This window comes from Alligator sinensis, unplaced genomic scaffold, assembly GCF_000455745.1.
Source record: "Alligator sinensis unplaced genomic scaffold, ASM45574v1 scaffold378_1, whole genome shotgun sequence".
Taxonomy (NCBI): Eukaryota; Metazoa; Chordata; order Crocodylia; family Alligatoridae; genus Alligator; species Alligator sinensis.
The window spans coordinates 156,715-172,811 of record NW_005842697.1 but is presented as its reverse complement, the minus strand read 5'-3'; positions in this window follow the sequence as shown (position 1 = coordinate 172,811).

Here is a 16,097-nt window from a genome sequence, read left to right as displayed (position 1 = left end):
GCAGCCATCCAAGAGAAATGAGGGAGAATGATCAAATTTCATATTAATTGGATATTTTTATCAATGCAATCTATATTGGCATGTATGTTGTATGATAATATTATTGCAGATTTCTTAATAGACAACAAAAGAATTGTTGATCTGAAAATACTTTGTAAAAGTAGCTACATAAACTAATTACATCTGAACAAGTGAGTCACAAATATAGGTCCTAATTCTCCTTTAAAATATCTAAATATCTCCTTTTACAACAATATAACACCAAAGTTCTTGATAAAAAAAATAATCAGATCCCTGATGTAGGCCACCTTTTTTTGTAAGCGGTAAGGATATCTTAGAGTGTTGCCTTTGATTGCACCAAATGCATAGATAGAGTTAGACAAGCTTCTGAATGAAAGACATTCTTTATCAGGTCTCTTCTTTTGGTTCTTGGTATAGGTACTGAGAACCCACCTTTCCTTCACACATATTTGCTCAAAAATAATTTTAAAATCATATGGATCCATTATTTTCAAATAGTAGAAATTCTAAATCTACTTTTTGAGTTATGGTGGCCAAATGCAATTGGTCAGACAAGCCAAATAGTGTTATACAATTTCTGTTACTAACCCGTCTAGAGTAGAGCAAGAAAACAGGCCAAGTGTAAAACTTGAGGTTCTTTGCTCAATATATTGGAGTTTATGCAAAGACTTCAGCACATAATGTCAATAATACTAGTAGTCCTCTGCTCAAAAGTTTAGGTTGAAAACTTCATTATGTTTTTCGGTCCATTTCATTATTGTCAATGCCCCCAAATTACTGCCCCATTGAGGCCCTTTATTCCAGTCACTACCATTTCCTGAGCTGGCTCAGTCCCCAATTTCCTTCAGTCCTTGAACTCTTCACAGTCGTGGTGTGCTCTCACATTCCTGAAATCCCTGCCAGTCTTAAGCACAGGGCTCCACACAATCTCAGTTGATTTCAGACTGCTCATGCCTTTCTTTTTACATTTTTTTTGGAAACTGGACTGCATCCTGTTTGATTAGTCAAGGGACTTCAGGTGACAGGATTCTACTTTCTCAACTTTTATCATTAATCTGGTCTTTGTGTGAGCATTGTAGAACACACACCATATGCATACAATACCTTCAAATATATTTTGATATTCTTGTGGAACAATAGAGAATTATACTATGAATTAAATAAAAGAGAACTGCATTGTATTAGGTACATTGTACAAGAAAGAGACCATCTGCAGTATTGCCATTCTTTTTCTGTCAGTAAAATACATCTACGTTTTCTTTATTTTTTCACTCAGTTGTTGAGTTATATTCATGTATGTGTGTGTGCATTACATATTAGAGAATATTAGTTTATTTCATGGGAGAAAAAGGTCAAATGAAAAACAATTCTGAGACCTTCACAAAGAGGGATACAGACAGTGGATGAACATTTTTCATTTTCTTTTTTTTTTTCAACTTTCAGCACCATCGTTTTTATCAGACAATTTAAGGAAAGGGTAGATATAAACCCTTTAAATGAATATTAATAGCTCTTCAGTTTCACACTTCCATGCATCAAAGGCAATATTAAGGAAGCATAGTTAGCATAGCTGTTTAATAACAAACTTATGTTTTATTCATGTGATCTAGACATAAAATTTCCCATTATTATTATTAAGAAATTATTTTAAAGATTTAGCCCCTGTGTCTCATCAGCCTTCTCAATCATAAACACTGTTTAGTTGATTCTATATTTATACATTTCACATTTCAAAAAACTTAACGCTTCCTTTATGGCTGATGAGTAGTATCTAAAAAAATTAGAATCTAAATAGATTAACTGTCATCAAGGGTTTATTCTTGTAACGTACTTAGTAATAGGACAATGGTGCTGAGCACTGGCAGTTAACAATGATTTCTTTGGTGAATAGTGAGTGCTTTGCATATCCTAGGGGGCTTTAGCATCTGCAAGGATTGAGACCTAAGAAGAAGTTACCTGCAATCCTGAATTTATTAGATCTCATTTTTATTCTGCAAATACTATTTAAGTTAGCTTGATATTAGAGGCTATTTGGATTTGAACAAGGCTCCCTCAGGATTAAAGAAAATGCCTCGGTAGATTGTTACTTTACTTTTTATTCTCCAAGAACCAGAGTTTAAATATTCAAAATTAACCATAAATTGGCTAAATTGATGTGACAACGGTCTAGGACTGGTTTTGTACATCAAGACTGAGTTTTATTGTGGGACCTCTGTGGTAAAGCTTGCACAGGAACTACTCTTTTGGCCAGTTTGAAACAGTTGATCTCATCTCTCTTCCTAACAGACAAGCAACTAGGACACCAAAGCCCTTACCAGAACTGAACATGTCAGTATAAAATGCAAAGCCTGAATAAAACAAAGCCCAAATTACTTTTCTCATTCCTTAATATCTTGGGGGAGTGCCTGCAACGTGAGTGGTGCCTCCTGATAGTGTCCCTCAGGAAGCAGGCAAAAAAGCTACAGGAAGAGGTGGCAAGGCTCCGAAGCATCCTCTGCCATGAAGATTTCATTGATTTGATGCTGGAAGAGATCTCTAGGACTGTGGAGGAAGGATTGCCATAGGCAGTGCTAGACAAGAAAGAGGATATAGACTCCCAGGAAGGTGGAAACTAGAGGCTTGTGACCTCTGGCAGCAAGCAGAAATCTTCATCTCCACCTGCAGCAGTTTGCCTGGTGAACAGATCTGGAGCCCTAGCAACAAAGGAGGAGGAGCATATTCCTTTGGAGGGGGCAGCCAGGCCAGGCATCCCCAAGGTTGGAAAGATTGAGACTACTGCCACCAAGCAGTGATGGGTATTTGTAGTTACAAAACTCCTTTCTGCATCCATTTGCCAGATTGACCTGTTGTTTCAGAAGGTCTGCTGCTTGCCTAGAGCCCAGATGTGAGATGTCATGGAAAGATTAAGAAGACTCATCCAACCCTGACTACTACCCTATGCTGTTCATCCATGTGGACACTAATGATACTACCAGGGGAGACCCTGAGCAGTTCAAAAGTGACTACAGGGCTCTGGGTGCAAGGGTGAAGAGGACAAAGGTGCAGGTGATATTCTTCTCAATCCTGCCTGTCAAGAAGACAGCCCAGGCAGTGGACACATCCTGCAGATCAATGCATGGTTGCGCAGATGGTGCCACCATCAGGGCTTTAGCTTCTTCGACCACAGGGTGTTGTTCCAAGAAGAAAGATTGCTAGGAAGAGATGGGATCCACCTGACAAAGAAAGGCAAGAGCATCTTTGCAGACAGGCTTGCTAACTTAATCAGGAGGGCTTTAAACTTGGTTTGCCAAGGGATGGAAACTAAAACCCTGAGGTAAGTGGGGAAGTGGGTGACTTGGAGGATGTGTAAGCAGGAGCAGGCAACAGGGAAGTTGTTCATTCTTCCTGAATAATCAGGGCAATCAACTAGTTACCTCAGGAGTCTGTACCCAAATGCACAGAGCCTGCAAAACAAACAGGAAGTCCTTGCATAGGCATAGAACTATGATGTGATTGGAACAAAAAAGACTTGGTGTGATAGCTTAAAGGACTGAAGCATTGCAATGGGCGGGTCTAAATTGTTCAGGAAGGAAAGGCAGGGGAGAAGAGAAGGAGAACTTGCACTCTATGTAAAAGAGCTGTATGATTGCTCAGAGCTCCAGTATGAAACTGGAGATAGACCTGTTGAAAGTCTAACTGGTTTGGGATCAGAGGGGAGAGTTACAAGGGTGATGTCATGGTAGGTGCTATACACTACAAGACCAGGAATATGAGGTGAATGAGGCTTTCTTCAAACAGCTAGCACAACTTTCCTGATCACAGGACCTGGTTTTCTTGGGAGACTTCAATCACCTTGACATCTGCTGGAAGAGAAATACAGCAGTGCACAGGCAATCTAGAAAGTTTTTGGAGAATTTGGGGGACAACTTCCTGGTGCAAGTATTGGAGAGGCCAAGTAGAAGCCATGCTCTTCTTAATCTGCTGGTCACAAACAGGAAAGAATTGGTGGGGAATGGAGTCGTGAATGGCAACTTGGGCCACAGTGACCACTTGGTGATTGAGTTTGGGATCCTGAGGGAAGGAAGGAAGGAGAAAAGCTGAGTATAGACCCTGGACTTCTGAAAAGCAGACTTTGACTCACAAAGGGAACTGATTGGCAAGATCCCCTGGGAAGCCAGTCTGAGAGGGGAAAGGAGTCCAGGACAGCTGGCTGTCCTTTAAAGAAACTTTACTGAGGGCACAGGAATGAACTATCCCAATGCACAGGAAGACTAGCAAGCATAGCAGAAGACCAGCTTGGTTTAGCAGGAAACTCTTCAGTGAGCTAAAATACAAAAAACAAGCTTACAAGAAGTGGAAAGTTGGACAAACAAGTAGGAAGGAGTATAAGGGCATTGCTCGGGCATGCAGGGATGAAATCAGGAAGATCAAAACACAATTGGAGTTGCAGCTAGCAAGGGACATGAAGGGTTTCTAGAAGTAGGTCAACAATAAGAGAAAGAACAGGGAAAGTGTGGGTCCTTTACTAAATGGGGGAGGAAACCTAGCAACAGAGGATGGAGAAAAGGCTGAAGTATGTCCAGACTACTGTTTCTGGTAGCATATTTTCAGAAGGAAATGAGCAGCCAACAGTAGAAAGAACAGATTAGGGATTATATAGAAGAGCTGGACAGGTACAGGTCCATGGGGCCAGATGAGATGCATGCAGGAGTGCTGAGGGAGTTGGCTGATGTGACTGCAGGGCCTCTGGCTATCACCTGATTGCCTTCTATGATGAGAGGACTGACTCTGTGGATGTGGAAAGAGCAGTTGATGCGATATACCTTGACTTTAGCAAGGCTTTTGATAGTCTCCTACAACATCCTCACAAGTAAACTAAGGAAGTACAAGTTGGATGAATGGTCTGTAAAGCACATAGAAAACTGGTTGGGTCATAGGGCTTAGAGGGTAGTAGTCAATGGCTCGATATCTAGTTGGCAGCCAGATTCAAGTTGAGTGCCCCAGGGGTCAGCTTGGGGCTGGTTTTGCTAAATATTTTCCTTGATGACTTGGAAGATGGGATGTGGTACACCCTCAGCAAGCTTGCAGATGATAAAGCTCGGGGGGCAGAGTAGTGGATATGCTGGAGGGTAGGGTTCGGATTCAGAGAGACCTTGACAAATTGGGGGACTGGACCAAAAGAAATCTCATGAGGTTCAATAAGGACAAGTGCAAAGTCCTGCACTTAGGGTGTAACAATCCCACACACTGCTAAAGGCTGGGGACTGAGTCACTAAGCAGCAGGTCTGCAGAAAAGGACCCGGGAGTTACAGAGAAAAATAAGCTAGATAAGCTAACAGTGTTACCTTGTTTTGAAGACGGCTAATGGCATATTGGGCTGCATTAGTAGGAGTGTTGCCAGGAGATTGAAGGAAGCAATTTCCCCACTCTATTCAGCACTGGTGAGGTCACATCTAGAGTACTGTGTCCAGTTTTGGGTCCTCCACTACAGAAAGGATGTAGACAAGTTGGATAGAATCCAGCTAGGGGCAACAAAAACAATTAGCAGGCTGGGGCACCTTACTTCTGAGGAGAGGCTGAAGGAAACAGTCTTGTTTAGTCTGGCAAAGAGAAGACTGAAGGGGGATTTAATAATAACCTTCAATTATCTGAAGGAGGGGTACCAAAAAGGATGGAGCTAGACTGTTGTCAGTGGTGGCAGATGACAGAACATGGAACAATGGTCTCAAATTACAGCAAGGGAAGTTTAGGTTAGATATTAGGAAAAACTCTCTCTCTATGGAGGTGGTAAAGCACTGGAACATGTTACCCAGAGTGGAGGTAGACTCTCCATTCTTGGAGATTTTCAAAACCAAGCTAGAGAAAAACTTAGGTGAGATGATATAGCTGGAGACAGTCCTACTTTGAGCAGGGGGTTGGACTAGATCAGTGGTCACCGAACCAGTGGATCTCGATCCACTGGTAGATTTTGGAGCCTCTTGGAGTTGATCTGAGGCCGTGGTCGGGGGCTGAGTGCCTGTGTACATGCAAGCGTGTGCCCCAGCCCAGCAGGTCAGTCCATGGGGGAGGGAAGGGTGGGGGCTAAATCAAGGCCCCCATGGTGAGGGAACAGTGCCACAGAGGCAGGAGCAGGGGTAAGTTGATTAGGGCCCCAGCCAGGCGGCGTGCGTCCCCAAATAATTTTTTCTCCCTCTGCCTTGACCTGCTCTCTCCCCCTTCCCTCCCCACAGACTTACCTGCTGGCTGGGGGAAGGGAATAGGCAGCAGTGCACAGTAGATCTTTGGTTGTTTTTAAATGCCAAAGGTTATCTCCTACCTTAAAAAGGAGACTGCTGGACTAGATGATCACCTGAGGTCCCTTCCAACCCTAATTTTCTATGATTCTATGTTGTGTCTCATAAACATGGGCATGCTTGCTGTACCTGTTCTGTGGACAATACAGACTTTCAAGGTTGCCACAATCAGAAGAAAATTAGGATAGCACCATTCATATGTAGACAATTCACAGCAAGCAGAGCAGAACAAAAGTGTGGTTCTACAACTGAAGTGCTTTGAATAGAATGTATTAAGATACTAACACGCTGTCAGTGATGCAGCATAGGTCACTTTTACTTGATTTTATTCTTCACCAGACATGCTGATTTAGGGTTGCTGCTTGTTGACATTACACAAACACTTTTTACAGTTTAGGTACAAACAAAACATTGCCATTAAACCACAGCATGTGATGTTTTTCATTATGAAAGTTAACCAACTTGCTGATTATTTGCACAGGATTTCTCATATGCTATATATTTTTGTAATTCTATTCACATTAGTCCTCAAAGAATGGTGGGGAAGATTTTAGGTTGACAATTAGACAGCAACACAGCATTCTAGGGGAGCACTGGAAAGTAGTAAGAGGATTCACTGATTGGTTAAGAGGAGTTTGGCCTAGGGAAGGAATAGACAAGCTGCTTGTTGCATGTAACCATTATATTCCTGCACACAGTTGATTCAATCAGTATTCTTTCCCTTGCCGTTCCAAAAAAATGACTTATTTTCAGATCTCATTTACACTTGATGTCCTAGATTTGCATTCAAAACTGTAGAAAAGCAAGACTGGGAGTGGGAAGGATCACCCTGAAGAATAAATGCTTTTCTATTCTGAAAAATATATGCTTTACATTCATGTTCTAATTAACTAGATAGTAACTGCTGATCTAAAGAGTGAATAGCTGATCAACATGAGGGTATATGATAAGTGTGTGTGTACAGTATTTTAATCAGAGATATTAATAATTAGCAAGAGAGAAAAAAAATCTAATTTGCTGGAATGTGTTTATCATCTAAGGTCAGGACAAAATTAATCAGCAATTGCTTATCTGTATGGTCTGCATTGAAGGGAGGTCTTAATGAATTCCTCATTAACTGGAGCATATTCTAAAAAGGCAAATTTATCATTCCTCTGTAAACTCAGGTTTTCTAAATGTGGAAGACTAAAATATGACAACCCCCCAGAGCAAGGCTCAAAGAAAAATCATTTCATGTAGTGCATAGAAATATTTGAATACCATAGCAGATCATTTAAGTGACCTTGAATATCCTTTTCCCCTCTTAATAAGAAAGAATCTCATCAGTTTCACTTCAGCTGTCCAAAGTAATAAATACACCTATGTAAGATATAGTTTGGAGGAGTCAGGACATTGGGTCACTTAAGACAAACAGCATCATTAACAAATGAAGCCTGACACATACAGCAGACTGCAGCTGGATACAGAAAATTTGGGAATAGATGTTCTTTCATGATAATCATATATTTTCTATATAGTTTAGAACTAAGATGATTACTTCTGATCAACAACAATGCATGTAAACTGACATTGTACCCCTACAATTCATTTTGGTGGACATAGTGTGTTAGAAACTGCCACCCAAGATGGATCCTACTGTCCTAAGGTAGTGAGCACCAGCTACTTCAGAAGTGTGTGCAAAAAACCCATCCCAGATTTTTGGTTTCTACTTATATTACAATTAGGTTCATGGTAAGGTTCAAGTAACAATGGTATAATAATTTATGGTCATATTTGCACTTGAACATTTTTTCACCTTAGAAAAAAAACAACTGAAATTTACAGAAGGAATGTGACAATCTGCATGATGACCAGTTTAAATGTTTATAACCCAACAACTCTTAATTGCCACTTACCTGGGAGTGAATAAACTGTATTAGGTCTCACAAAATGGTCTATTATTCAATTATTTAATTATATTGGCAGTTGTATTGATATTTCAAGGCGTTCTGTTTTGAGACAGCTTCCTTAGAGGGGTTCCCAGATTAGCTATTTGAGAGACATTTTGAAACAGAAGTTTAAAATGTATACTTATGAAATCCTTGGCTTCATCAGATAGCATCTGATGAAATAAGCTGCTGCTTATGAAAGCTCTCTGATTTAGTCAGTCTATAACCATGGTTCTCAGCCAGGGTGCCATAGCAAGTGTGCTGTGGGGTGCCACACAACGTTAGCACCATCCAATGTACAAGCCGATTCACACGATAAACCAAGAGATTTCAAAAAGTGCCAAAAACATTCTGACTTGGTCTTTCCGAGTTCTCTGCAACAGAAGAATAGGTCTATTATTTTTGGTAGTAAAAAAAAAAAGTGAAAAGACTGAAGTGACTTGCCTAAAGCCGCACAATAAGCCGCATACAAGTCAGAAGCAGCAAGCTAAAAATAGGAGTCTTGTTGAAGCAAACAATCTGCTTTAACCACTAGTTTCTGTTGCCTTTAGAAGAATATACAAATGGTATTTGATTGACAGCTTTCTGTGTTAAACAGGAAGATTCTGCCATCAGACAGAACCTTTGATGTCAGAAAGAGCTGTACGTGCCCGAGGACTCATTTTATTCTTTTTAAGAAAGGTGAATAGAAATGGCAGAAAGCACATTTCCCTCATACTGACTGTTGTGTTTTCATTTTAGATATTCCCCAACTGTTTTGAGGGAAACATCACAGGTAATGCAAGGAAGAGTTTGTTAGTATTAGACTCGCACATAAATGGATTTCCAAAGAAAAAAATCTATGAAGATGCATGGGAAGAAGTCCCACTTGATTTTCTAGGAAAAGGAATTAGGAGAAAAAGTCCACTACTGAGACAGGATGCACATTAAATTTATTAGCAAGACAAGGAATATCTATGACCATTCTTTTGGACAATGAGTCAAGGAGACTTACTCAGTTGATTTATAAATGTAACTTCCACATACACTTTGATCTTATTTCTTTACAAGGAATAATATTAACCTGTTAACAAGAAATATAAAAAGCTGGTGCAAAATCTAAAGAACAGAGAAAGAATGATGTGTTAAAGACAATGGAAAGGAGAAAAGCAATATAGAAAAGGGAAAGATGGGAAAAGCAACAAGAACTGTGAAGAACATAGGACTGATAAGTAATAAAGATGAGAATCTTAGTTATGGGAAAGGACATCAAGAACTTATGGAAAGACTAAATTTGCAAAACTGCTGAACATCAAAAGGAAGAGAAACAGATTTTCTAGGAAAAGAGTGGAACCAGAATGAGGAGAAAAAAAAATGGCTGTAGGAGAACTGAATTCTGGTGGAACGAGCAATGCACCAGAAATCTTTCTTACTGAAAGAGATAGGAGAGAAAATGAATAAGTAGACTTGCAGATTGCTAAAGAAAGTTTGGTATGAAGACAGAATCTGATTGGGACTGGGACCAGAAAAAACAAAAACAAACAAACAAAAAAGAGTTAAATGGCGGTGTGCTAAGATGTGGAAATAAAGGGGACAAAGTTTTATAGAGCATACGACATAAGGATTTGGGAGGACTGTGGGTAACTAACTAAAAAAAAGAGCAAACATTTGAAACCTAGTTTGGATTTGTATATGGTGTGGGACCAACACATGAGATGAGACTGATGGAACAAAGGCTCCTAAAGAGGAATAAGAAATGCTGTCATGTATTTATCAGATTAGAGAAAGTATTGGCTAGAAACATGCATTACGTTTGTGCCAGAATAAAAACTTTTCTCCTGGCACAAAAAGAGACTGTACAGCCATTTGAAACATTTTTTTGTGGAAGGGAGCTAGGTCTTCTGCAAGAAGTTAGATTGGATTCTCACCAGAAAGATCTCCCTCCTCCCAATCTTACGTAAATGACTGAACACTTTTCTCAGGTATGCAGGATACAACATCCCACAGGTCTCTACTCCCTCCCCAAGAGGGAAGGAGGGAGAGACCATGTGCACTGGCTCCTATAGCCCACCCAGAGGTGAGCCATCTTGGAGCCCTGCAGGGAACAAGCCCTGGAAAATTCCCCATCTCTGGCCAATCAGTTGAGAATTCTTACAAGTAGAAATTAACACTCGTCTGTGGCTATTGGCTAGGTTCCTAGAAGATATACCAGTGCTTGCATCCAAAAGAAATATTGGGGGGAAAAATTGTGAGTACAAGAAACATGTAGAGACCATCATACTAGTCAGAATGCCTAGGGAATGACACAAGAGTTTGACGTCAAGGTTGAGTTCTCTCAAGCTTCTGCACTAAGCTCAGTCCTTTTCATTTTACCAGTAGATGTGCTGAGCAGAGACATGGACAGGCTTAACAGCTACTAGATAATTTAATAGCAGCAGAGATAGTAGACTTGCAGAAAAGAAGAACAGGTAGGTAGAAAGACTTGGAAAAAGATGATCTAAAAATAAATACCAGAAAATCAGAAATAATGGTGAGTTGCAGAAGATGGGAAAGCATGGTGGTGAAGGATCCATAAGTCAGGTAGAGACATTGAAACAGCTGGTATTTATATAAAATGAGGAAGGAAACTGAAACAGAAGTAAGAGTAAGGGTTAAAGTGGGAAGGAAGGGGAAATAATTCAAGAATTACATATATTAAAAAGGTGCCAGGGAACTTGAAAGTAAAGAGCTATCTGACAGCAGTATGGCTCTTATGATAGCACCTCTTATCCTTGGAACCTTTTTCCGGATTTGTTTTGCAACAAGTGACAACACTCACCATTTGTCTCACGTGAAAACATTTTCTCCTCTGGTAGGCTGCAAACAGATGTTGCCCTCATGAAATGGCCACGTAGGTAATGAGGAAGAATGATGAAAACACACTTGAGAAAACTGTAGCTTCTACAGTGGACATTGGATGTCTTGGAGGGAAATAAACAACTATGTGATAACATAAGGTAATGTTGTTGAACAACAAGGAAGGTGCTCAAGCTGTCAGGCTGAGATGGCTAGGGAATGTCCCACAAAATGGAAGAAGGGAATAGGAGTAAGAAGACTGATGACAATGAAAACAGAAAAGGTAAAACAGGAAGGTCAAGATAAAGATGGAAGGATGCAGGCTGGAATGACCTGAGGATCAGAACAAAAAAAATATGTCACCAAGAAGGAGGCAATCCTCCAGGTGAATGAGCCCAAAAAGGTTGAATAGGACAGGGATGGTATCACTAATATTAGAGTCCAGTTTATTTATCTGACTTACCTGGTACTCATACAGTTAAGTAATGACATCAGAAGCAGAAAATCTTGAGATGGTGTATGTATTCAAGAAAAGTGCTCCCTTTTTCAAGATTCCACTTTCACTTTTATGTTGCAAACCTTATTCTCAATTAAACCAATGACATATTTACAGGCTGGAGTGGCACTTTATCTTTGAAGACTTGTGAATTTAATTGAGGAGTATATCCTAGCAGTTTACAACCACCAGTCTCATAGTTTTTTAAAAAATCTGCATCTTATTTATTAGAAATATCTTTGTCATGCATAAGTGGTTGTTTAACTGTTACAAAATCTGACTCTTCACAGTACTGGATGCATGTTTGTTGTTTTTCTGTAGAGGATCTACCAATATAATGCCTTGTGCAAAGTTAATAGGGCTCAAACAATATACATGCAAAATTCTCAAATTATGGTCTACTGCACACTGTTTGGTAAGTCAGGGAAAACTCTGGTCCTAATATGCTAGCTCTTTTGCAGCAGCTGCTAAGCTGTATTAAAGCTCAACACTTTTCAAAACTCAATACTTTTCCCACACGTGGAGTCATCATAGTTGTGACTAGGATATTGTAAATGGAAGACAGGTCAACCAATAGCAAAAAAAATCACTGTACTTTATGTCTGTATAATATTCTGTAGATATCTCTGTAATAATGATGAAAAAGTGTCTTGAAGCATGAAGCGAGTATATAGACATCCACCTGCACTGGAGCATCAAATTCCTCCTCATCTTGTGCACCACTCAGAGGTAAACAAACCCAGTTGGATGTAGGCTACTTTGTTTACAAGAATAAAGAAAAAATCATCTCAGGTGAAAAACTAGAAGTCTTGCATGTAGATTACCCTACCATTCACATGTCTGATAACTATTGTGCCAGCAGGTTTATCATCCACTTGATGAGGCTGACACCATTATAGCCCACTGAAAGAATACCATGCTTCTCCATTGTACTTGACTTCTGGATGCTCACTGGGAGCTAATACAAAACATGGTTCTGTTCATATGCACTGACAACTTTCCTCTTGATGATCACTTATAAACATAAGCAGCAGCATGCTTTGAAGTATAAAAATACAAACTTACTATACACAGGGTAAAAATAGATCTACATTTAAGAATATTTTATGATGTACTTGTTATTACTACACCGATGATACCATATTTACTTTAATATAAGACAAGCTTTCCCCCCTCTTCCTCCAATCAGCATGGTGGTGGTGGTGGTGGGGGCGGGGGCGGTCTCCTGGTTTTACACTCACGTATGAAGGAGTGGGGACCAGGTGGCTGCTACAACTTTCACTCTGGCTCTGAGCCTGAGTCATGGCCACAGTCAGACCCACAGTAGCCTCCTGCCCCTACTCTCTCCTTCCACTTCTGCTCTGCAACTTCTGCCCTGCTTTCTCACCCCTTGCACCTACCCTTTACTGACAGGTTCAGCTAAGCTCTGGCTGGGGCTGGGGTCTCTTCCAGGCACAAGTCACATGGAAACTCCTTCCTTTGCCTGGCTAAATCAGCAGTGGAGGGGCAGGAAGGCTGCAGGGTTGGTGGCAGGGGGAGGCATGGGAAGTAGCAGCTGTGGAGACAACCTCCAATACTTAGACAACCCTCCAATACTTAGATTCTTAGACTTAGAAAATTATACATGCTTTTTCACATATAGAATCTATGTATTGGGGGGTTGCCTTAAATTCAGCATCAGCTTATATCCAAGTAAATATGAAATGATTTTTTAAAAAGTGCGTATTGATGTGATCTCAGAGGCTGAGACACTTCACAAGCAGTTCAAAATTGTCATATTGAATGAAATAGTTTGAATGTTTGTAAAGGTTGCCCATTAGCCAGTTTCAGGAAGAAGATAGGATTTATCTCCTTATCTAGCTCATTGTTTCGGAGCTACGTGCGAAATGTCTTGACTTCACTTAAAGCCTTAATTTAAATTGTATCTTTAGAAGTTTTTTACAAAGAAAGCAAATATCCTGAATTCTGAGACATCAAAGCCTAAGGCCTTTTAACCAGACTGGTAAAAAAAAAAAAAAAAAAGAAGTATTTACAGTGATATGGAAGTCTCCCCAAGAATAATTTAAAATGCTCAACAAAGGTAATTTCTGTTGAGTAAGATCCGAGCCCAAATTTGGGAGTTATGATAAGTTGAGTAGGAGGAGCCCACTGACGGCAGCTCACTCAATAAAAACCTGTAACTTACTGTCCCAATTTGGAGGTGACTTCACTTGCAGAACAACGAAGGAAGAATCGCAAGTGTAAGCTCGGATTAGATTGATCACCTAATCCAACCTCTCCGTGAACACGAATCTCTTAGTTCACGCTGAAGCCACGGAGCGCCCAAAAGGGACTTAAGGAAGGGGACGTAGTCCTATCACTGGTGAACCCAGCTCATTGAATCGTATTGCTGAGGCCAGCCTATTGAACCGTACTACTGAGGAATGAAACCATATTTAGGTGTTTGGCTTCTCGGAATTCTAGGATTGTAAGTATATTATGAAAAATAATAGTATTGATTCAAATTTAACTTTTAGTTGTAATTGTAGTTGTTTTTGTAACACTAATTCTTATAGCGTTGTTTGGGAAGGAAGTGCATTCGGAGCATTGTTTCCGATATATGTAATTATTGTGTTTTTAATGTTTGTGGTGTTTCTTAAAGCTAAGCAGTGTTATATACGTAGCAAAGAGTTTTAAAATAAAATTGTGTTGTATAAATTAAGTGTGTAATCATTGTGAAATCGTGCAATCAGCTAACTACTCCCCCAGCCAGTGCATCAAAACGAATCAGTAAATTGTGTGGGATTTTCTCTATTCCATAACCCACTAGAGACAAAAATATAAGAGTTAAAAAGAAGAAACTGTGTCAAATATCAGACCAAAGGGGGCACTCATTTTTGCAATGTTTTGTTCCCTTAAAAAAAAACTGAACTGAAAACCTTCAACTTCTCCCTTAGGATCAGCCAAAGGGAAAAAAGAAATTACACTATTCATGCAATGATATGTGCTACAATCTGTTGTATTTCAAATGCAAATGAATGCTGCATTCTGGTCTCTATTAAGTGAAATATTGAGTACAAAGGCCACACTGAAGGGAAAAAATTTCTAAGAGATCAAGAATAGTTTTTTTTTATACACACTACCCTCTGCCATTTGGTCAGGGAAATATACACCATCCTCTTACAGATGGGGAAAAAGTGGGAAGAACTAAGCAGTCTCTGTGCTTGTTAAGGGAGAAGAGGATTTTTCTTTTCTTTCTTTCTTTTTTGAACTAATCAAATGTTTCCCCAAATGGAAGAGTTCAGTAGTAATGCAAAGTTACCTTAATTCTGACCAAAGGCTTCTCTTTCCTAACTCCTTCAAAGTCTTTCTACTGGTTCTTTTGGGACCAATGGATTGCTACCAACATTTTTCAGAAAACACCAGGCACATTTATCATCAAATTGTAAATAGCTGTGGGTGGATGAAGGGGCAGGAGAAAAGTACAAGCTGCAAACCAGCTATCATGGCCCTGAGGGGCACCATGGCAGAACTGTTGCTATAAATCACATACCCAGACTATTCCACGACCTCAACACCTGTCAGCATGCTTCCTGAAGCTCTTCCATCCTATTCAAAGCTTTTACCTGACAGGAATCAGGTGGCAATCAATCCATCATTGCCCAGCTGTGTCCTATATGCTGGCTCCGAGCCCTCACACACTTGTCTGCAGCAGTAATAGGTCTGTACAAGCTCAGGACTGAGCACACCCATTCACCCTGTGCTCCCTGACATGTTCCAAAAATGTCATTTGCCAGTGAAGCCATTCTGGGTTTGTCCCAGAGGGTGCTCTCAGGCATGCTGGAGGGCTGACGACTGGAGACAAGCCCAGAGCAATTCACGGGCTCTTTTTCTGGGTTTGTAGTTTGCCTGCAGACACTCATGGGTGGGACATAGGCAGGGCATTCTCAGTCCTGTCCTTGCTGGGACCTACTGCCCAGACGAGCAGCACAGACGAGCCCTGGAAGGGCAGACCGGCTATTAAACTTGTATTTAGGTTTCTTCAAACTAGTAATCCATTCTATTGCAAAATAAATGCTAAGTGCTCTAGAACTGAATTATTCTGATTTTAATTCACAAGAAATCCGTATGTTGAAAGAAACATTTAGGATGCAGTACTTTTCTTGAACAAGTGATATGACTATATACAAGTCCCTAAACTATTGCTACCCTAGGAATTAGCAAAACCTTTCTGCATTATTATAGAATGAGCTAAAGAAAATTGAATTGGGCTCCTTAAAACATCCCTGCCATAGAAATCCAGAAGGAAGGGCATAATTCAGGCCTTCGTTCATTACCCCCTTCCCTGCCACACCCCCGCAATTTAAGTAAACTTGTAGTTCACAATGATTTCTAGTTTAACTTGAGACCATTAGTCATACTGGCCACAGAATTTCACTGATAGATTCATAGATGTTAGGGTTGGAAGGGACCTCAATAGATCATTGAGTCCAACGCCCTGCATAGGCAGGAAAGAGGGCTGGGTTTAGATGACCCCAGCTAGATGCCTATCTAACCTCCTCTTGAAGACCCCCAGGGTAGAGGAGA